Source organism: Octodon degus, unplaced genomic scaffold, assembly GCF_000260255.1.
Source record: "Octodon degus isolate 3935 unplaced genomic scaffold, OctDeg1.0 scaffold00036, whole genome shotgun sequence".
Lineage (NCBI taxonomy): Eukaryota > Metazoa > Chordata > Mammalia > Rodentia > Octodontidae > Octodon > Octodon degus.
In genome coordinates this window covers 6,458,313-6,466,197 of record NW_004524612.1, presented here as the reverse complement: position 1 = coordinate 6,466,197, position 7,885 = coordinate 6,458,313, and the positions used below count along the sequence as shown (strand labels likewise).

At 46.9% G+C, this 7,885-nt stretch overlaps 1 pseudogene; it reads left to right on the top strand.

The window, feature by feature from the left end:
• Positions 1-3,009: 3,009 nt before the first annotated feature.
• Positions 3,010-5,205, top strand: LOC101573976 (annotated as a pseudogene).
• Positions 5,206-7,885: the final 2,680 nt, after the last annotated feature.

Sequence of the window (7,885 nt, the reverse complement as noted above, 5' to 3'; positions counted from 1 at the left end):
CTCCTCCTCCTCCTTCTCCTTCTGCTTCTTCTCGAGGTCTTGCTATGTAGTTCACGCTGGTCTTGCACTTGCTATGTACTCCAGGCTGGCTTCAAATTCAAGGCGATCCTCATGTCTCAGCCTCCCAAGTGCTGGGATTACAGGCCTGGGCCACCATGCCCAGTATTCTTGGTGGCACTTTCTTGATCTGACACATTCTGAACTAATTTGTCTGCCTCTAAGGGCAGACTAGGATGGAGGGTTTCTTCCAGCCGCCAACCCCCACTTGCTAAATCAGCCCTGAGGATTTGCACTGCTCTGACCGCAGCAGCGCCTCCTGCTGGAACCAAGAGGTGCTTGAGTTTTATTGAGCAGCGGTTTATGCGCTGGCGTCCTTTCCTTGGGGAATCCCACCGCCCCTTTTCCTCTGCTCTTAGTTCGGGCTGCAGCGCCTCTCGCGGTCATTTCCAGAATAGACGCGGGGTGCAGGGAGCCCCGGGAGGGGAAGGGGCTGGGGCACCCAGTCGAAGACGCGCGATCAATCACCGCGGCTGGACCAGCTTCAGAGACCGCACCGCACCTCAGCTTTCAGCGTTCCCTTTTCCTCCCGCTTCTACTTTCCGCTCTTTCTCCTTTCTGCCACTCGTGTTCAGAAATTGAGTGTGATGCAGTGGAGAGGCGCGTGAGTTTTAAGTACTTGCGTGATACATTTTCGCGTGTCACGACCAGTCGGCTGAAAATGTAACCCTCCCCCCAACCTCGGAGTGGTTCCCTGTCCCCCTCCTCCAGGCCCCAGGGGTAACATCTGCTGGTCCTAGCGGTTCATTTTGCCTGTTCTCGAACGGATTTTATCTATTCCTTCGCTTATTAGATCTTCATTTTTCTCATCGGGATTTTATAATTTGTTTCTTAACTACGTTTCTTGCAGGGAAGCCTACGACAAGGACACCTCCTGCCACCCCCGGGGGAGGGCGCATGGCCCCCAGTTTGCAGATGCAAACGCTCGCCTCGCACCCTCCCCGGTCGGGTCCCCCCAGAGCCTTGATTTGGTCTCAGGTCGCGCTGACTCCAGTCTGAGCTGTTTCCTGCGGAGACCAGTATCTCAGCGCCGGGTCTCTGCGCATGAGCAGTATTATCACGGGTGGGTTTTGCCCAGTGAGTTATTAACAAAGTTTGAATGGGCTTGCCGATACCCTCTGCATGTTTAAGAAACGCGCGGTGTCATCTCCATCGGCTCCCACCTCAAGTCTCCTGAGCCACCGGCCATTCGGTCTCAGCTCTCAGGACCTTGGTCTCTGATTTCCAGTCTTTCCCACCCACCCGCAAGACCCGAGTAAGAGTCAATTTCTATTCGTTCCAGGAGAGGGCAGAAGAGTCCACACTAAATTTCTTAGCTACTGAACCAGGAAGTGAGAGGATCTAGCTAATAACTTGAAAACTGGGTGTCCTTGATTTATTGAGGGTTTTATATGTATAACTGATTATGAGCCTTACCAATACTTGTAGACTTTCAGTAAAATTTCCCCCTGCATCCTAAATTCTTTGTCTAGAGCTTTATCTTTTTGTTGTTGTTGTTGTTTTTTAAATTGCAAACTGTGTAACCCTCTGCTCCTACCTGCTCAGAGTAGGTAAGTGAGGACTGGGTTTTCTCCCAGAAGAATGCAGTCCCAGTAAAGAGCTGAAGTGACAGCTGCCCTCTGCCTTCGCTGCCACAGGCACCGCCGGCCACCTGCTTAGTGCTGGGCAAGTCCCTAAGGGAATTTTTAAAGAAAATTAAAAGCTCAAAATAATAACAACGTCAAATGCTATTAAAGTGCCAGGCACCTTTCAGACCCCCACAGAAGCAGCTATGGCCCGCTTGGTGGTGTGCAGAGTTCTGAACCCGTGGCCCAGAGTTCTCAGCAGGAGGACTCCAGCTCCCAGACCAGCAAACACTCCGCAGAAGCCAATCTTGGCCACTTAGGAGCTGGAGCACAGCCGGCCCCGCTGCTCACAGGCTCAGGGTGCAGAGCCTTCCTGCTTGCCCTCTGAGGACCTCCCCACCCTGGGCCTCCGCACCCGTGTCTCCTCAGAAGTCTTGGCCTCATGGCTGTAACATGGTGGTGCCACAGAGAAGGGTGTGGCCTTTGTCCCGGCCTTCTGGCACAGAGCCACAAATCCTTGGAATTTCCTAAGTGATAAAAGTGATAGGAGTTTCGTTTCGTTCTCAAGTGGTCACTCTTGTCAGGCTCGTAGATGGCTTTAAGGTCGAGAGTGGTGAGCAGAAAGACCAAGGACTAGGAGCTGCGTCCTTTAGGATAGGCCAGGAAAGGGAAAGTGTCTTCCAGAGTTCTCTGAGCTGCTCTAATGGCATCAAACCCAAGGAAGGGCATGGTAATCCTGATTTGCAATCAGAAGTAAGTGTGGTTCAGAACTTCATTTTGGCATCTTATGCTGGGCGTCTTGTGAACCTGAGCCCTTAAACTGTAGGGTCTGACCTAACTCTGGGTGGTTTGCGTCCAAAACAAATCACACTGGCAGAGACCCCGCTAGGGCTGGAGAATTACAGAATTTGTTGTTAGTGTGGGGAAGTACCCACTGTTCCGTACCTGGCTATTCGTACACATTACTCATTCTGACTAATTAGAGTTTAGGATGGTTTCTCCCCAAGCCAGACTGCGGGAGCCTCTGGGGTTGGGGAGGGCGGTCCTAATCTGTGAAAACAGGGGGTTGGCCCTTATTAATCCTACATTCTAGGATTGTAGGTATCGTGCTTTCCTCTTATATGAGGATCTGTGTAGAAAAGTGCTGAGCAGCTAAACTCAGCCAGAATTATTTGGGTGGTCCTGTGGAGAGTTTTAGGACCTGTGATGTGCAGACCAGTTACTTCCTGTCTTCCAAGTCTTCTGAATATTGCCATCTTCCTGGAAGTCCCTCCTTTGGTAAAGGAAGGAAAGGAGCACTAGAACACTGGCTGTGACCGCAGTGACAACAGTGATCCAGCGAGCTGGACATTTAAGACTGTTTGGATTCAACACTTTGATTCCAGCCATGGGTTGGTCAGCATCCACTCCCGGTGTGGCAGGTCAGAGCTCAAATGCTTCAGGTCAGATCAGCACGGCCTCCGGGATGCCCAGTGAATGGAAGGAAAAGTCAAGGCTGTCCAGTAAGTAAGGAGCTATCTGGTCCAGCTAGTGACAGCAAAGCTTACTCTGCTCCTGCCCACCAAGTTCGAGGGTCCGACTATGTGGGGTGCCTCGTTACTGGGGCCGGGGCCAAGAAATGATACAGGGAGAAAAACTGATCTTGGGTCGGTGACCTCCAAATGATACAGGGAACCTCCAAATGACATAGGGAAGAAAATCATCTCCTGACCTGACTTGCACGAGTTAGTGTTCTCTACAAAGAATGAATTTTAGGAACAAACAGAGGTTATGAGCAGAATATATTTATCGAGGGAAAGAAAGCTCCTGTCTGAGAGAGGGACAGGAGGGGGGCCCTGAGTGGGTTGTTCCCCGGGAAGCTGTCTCTTCCAGGGACTTTTATAGTGTAAAACAGTGTGGGGCTAAGGTGGAGAGAATGGGAACTCGCTTAGGTGGATGTGGAGTGGGACAAAACTATGGTCAACCAATGGGATTACAAGCACCATTGCTCAGGTAAAATTGATTAAGTATGGGAACAAATGGGGAAGGGAGTCACCTAGCAAGGGGGCATGCATGTACAATAGGAGCCATTACATAAGGATTCTTTTTGGTTTTCTCAGGGTAATGATCAATCCGGGATGCTAACCTTTAGGGAGGTTAGCATTTGTTTGGTCTCTGGCTCACAGCAGGAGCATCGGTCCCTCCCACAGTTGTAAGGCATCTAGTCTTTTGTGCTGTTTCCTTCAAGGACCTGGCCCTGTCTGACTGCCTATAATATTTCTATCTAATTTGGCTGCCTGCAACAGAAGGAGAGTCTGTAGCCTTCTAGTCTGATGCTATCACCTAGTCAAACACCAGCCCCAGGTCAGCCATGTCCTTTGTCTATGGTCAGAGAAGAATCACCCATTCCTAGAGCAGATTCTGAGAAAAAGTAGGTTCAGCCCTCTGAACAGATGTTCTGGAATGAGATGCTAAGGAAAGGGTGGAAATAGAAGGATGGGAATATTAGTCAGAAAGATATGAATAGTATCATGAAGACGCACCATCAGAATGATGCGCAGGCTGGAAGGAGATTTTTGAAGGGGGAAGCCCTTCATGCTTCGGGGTGTCCCTGTGGTACATCACTGATCCAAGTCAGAGTGAAAGGGGAAACAGCATTCACCAAGGGCAAGGATGTGTTCCTGGATGGGGTACAGGTTGCCTTTTGACAGGCACGATTGGACCATGACCACTGCTTTATTTGTGATGGAAGAACATAAGCTGTTTTTTTTTTTTTTTTTTTTCTGAGAGGTACCTTAAACTATTTCTCCTAGACTAAATCCCACTCATGAGGTAGGAGAACCTTGAGTAACAGCCATGCTGGATCATTTCTGTGCGTAGTCTGTTAACCTTTGACCTTTGAGTCACGTTTTGCCTTGCAGCTTATAGCAGACCATTTTGTGTTTTCCTCCCATTTCATTAGAGTGGGAAGCAGTCCTTTAGATTTGCCTTTAACTTCACCGTTGCCTGTGTAGTTCATCTAGAAAGGTCTTGACCTCTATAAAAGAGCTTTTGAAAAGTGTTGACAGTTGTTTTTCAGGAATGAGATGTAAAACCTGAAAGTCAATGCAATGTTCATGTTCTTCTTCCTGGTCAAATATTTTAAGTAAACTTAGAAATAAGACACAGTTATGCTTTTTTTTAAAATGGCCAGCATTTCTAAAGTCCCTACAATGTGGCAGTGCCCCCGAGCAAAATGCAAAGGTGTACGCTGGAGGTGCACTCAGCAAGAGTAAGCGTGTCTTTGCTCTCCAAATTCTCATTCATATGAACTTTTCAGATTGGACCGTGTTACAGAAATTTCAACTCACCAGAAAGTGGTAATGCATAGAGTTTGGAATGCATATGTTAACTTTTAAATTTTTACTTTGAATTCCTATATTCTAATATGTAAATCTGTTCCCCAGAAAACAGGTGGCCCCATCGTCCCTGGTGTGTGACAAGTCTTCCCAACTTTGAGTGTGTTTCTTTCAGTCAGCGGAATCCAGATCCCGAGAGCCTGGCTGTAGTCACAGTGCCAGTGCTGGTCCCTGTGGAAAACAAGAGTACATTTGGTTGTGGGTGAAAGTTTACAAGAAGAGTATATTTTCTCAGAAGTAGAGTATTTACATCAACTCAGTGTGTAGATTTTGTTTTTGAGGGAAGCACTAAATTTGTTGTTAGAATTCTTTGTTTGAGTAACCCATGGACTGGTTGTTCTGATTATAGCAACATGGTACAAATGACTGCATTTTCCTCAGTGTTAACCATATTGCTGTATGCAGCTAAATTAGATAGAAATATTATAAGCAATCAGATGGGGCCAGGCCCTCCAGGAGGCAATTTGGAAGACAAGGTGACTTTGCAACTTTGGAAGAGAGAAACACTTCCATAGACAAAAGAGTAAACAATGCAACCACATACTTTCCTAGGGATGGGCATCAGGGACTGATGTTCAAATAGATACCAATCACCTTGAAAGAGCCCAAAAGAGTCACTAACCCAACCCCCATCAGGAAGAGACCTGTCCAGGATTCTTGCCGGCTTGATATGTGACTTGCTTCCCCATTTGGTACTGGATTTATTCAATTTTACTTGAGCAATGGTGCTTGTAATCTCTTTGGTTGACCATAGTTTTGTCCCACCTCATGCCCACCTAAGCAAGTTTCCATGTCCTCTACCTTAGACCCACCTCACTGCATGCTTTTACTCTATAAAAATCCCTGGAAGAGGCACCTTCCCCGGGGCAAGCCACTCAGGTCCTTCTTCTGTCCCTCTCTCCAACAGATGCTTTCTTTTCCCCCAATAAATATGCTGCTCTTAACCTCCATTTGTTCCTAAAATTCATTCTTCAGTTTTAGAGAACCGGAACTCATCCTGGGTACCTTTCAGGTCAGGAGTTTCATTTTGCTGTATCAATATTAAATCTTTCATTTATCCTGAATCCTGGTAGTGTTAAGTCTGTGAATGGATTTGGCAGTCTGGATGATTAACTTGGTGTGGACTTCCTTGTTGTGTCAGTTCTCTACAGAATTTCAAAAACGCAACCCTCTCAAGTTGTACATGTCAGGATATTTATATATTTTTAAGTAAAGCTGAGAGTTAATAGGCTTTGAAAAAAGTATTGCCATTTTTCACAGGACTCCTGGGTTTAGCTCTCAGCGGTCAAAGGGAGATGGGGAATGCGTGTGAGGAGATCATTAGAGATCTACGCCACATCAGGGGAAACCTTTGACCCCACTGGGGTAGGAGGCTTTGGTCTCAGCAAAGAAGCAAATACCATCTCCCAAAGGCTGTGGAGAAATGGAGAACATGGCTTCCATGTCCCTCGGGAGAAATGGAAAACCCCTCAGCTGAGTTTTCCTCAGCTGGGGCTAAGATGAAGAAAACTGCGTTCAGATGAACTCCTCATGGAATAGCTCTACCTATGAGATATACTCATAATTATACTAGTGAAATTTTATTTTTTTTTATTTTTAAAGAGAATTCAAAAAAGTTTAAAAAAATTAGAAATGATGCAGAATTTCACTAAACAAGATAACAGGAATTCAACAATAGTTGTTATACTGCATGTTGTCTTCAAATTAGTTATTCAGATTATCTTACACTCGAGTGAGTTGCTTCACAGCCTTTTCATTCATGGCTTTAGAAAGCTGAATTTTCACTGTTGGTCACATGGGACAGTGTTGCGTGCTGAGGCACAGGAGAGCGTTAGATGCGAGGGTCAGAACTGCATTAAGGACATGGGACATACTTTGCAAATATTAATATATTGCAGACTGCTGAGTTCGGTAGAAATGTTGTAGGCAGTCAGACGGGGCCTTGAGGGAGTCAGCGCAGGTGAGATTATGTGACAGCTGTGGCTGGAGGCACGTCTGTGGAAGGCCAGGCCTCGCGATAAAGAGAGATGGCCAGGCCTGCCTGCCTCCCCGAGGGCTAAGTGATACACTACAATTGGTATTGCCTCGTCCAATAAAGTCGAGAGAGATGTCAGTCACCCAGGTGGGTGGCCAGAAACTCCTGATTCATCCATTCCTAAGAAGTCCTTGTTCTTTCCATGCCCATTTGCTGTGTGACCGGTTTCCCCAGTGAGTCAATATTACCTAAGTGGCTGTACTTGTAATCTTAGTGGTTGATCAAGGGTTTGACCCATGTTGTACTCACCTTGTGACTTTGCTCCAGAAAACTTCCTTTGAGAAGTGGGCTTGCTGGCAACCCCACTTTGGGGTCCCCTCCTGTCTCTCAGGAGCTGCCTCTCAGAAGGTTTTCCCTACTCTTAACCTATATGAAAACTCATTGTTTGATTTTGGGGAGTGTGTCTAACATCTGGCAGGTTGGGAGTTACGTTTATTTCCTCTACATCAAAAAGACGCCAGAAATTATGTGTGCTGACATGTTCATTTCCTAGGCTAACTGTGGCAAAATAGAAAGAGGGCCAAACAGCACAATCAAAGGCCTGCTCTGGATCCCCTGTCTTTACCCCATTCCTGACAGTGTGACTCAGGAACAGTATCTGCCCCGCCTATCACGAAATTGCTGCATGGATCCAATAAGGGGAGACTATGCACAGAGAGAGGTCAGCAGGCATCACACACAAAGGAGGATCACATAGGCTTATCTGACCTCCTGGGTTGCAGAAAGGAGTAGGGATTTGGGTAGGGAGAGGCTCAAAGTCCCATAGAGGGTGGTGATCCAAGGTATAGGGGAGTAGGAGAGGAATACAAGGAGGACAAAGTTGTTCTATATATGGATAAAGTCTCTTAAGG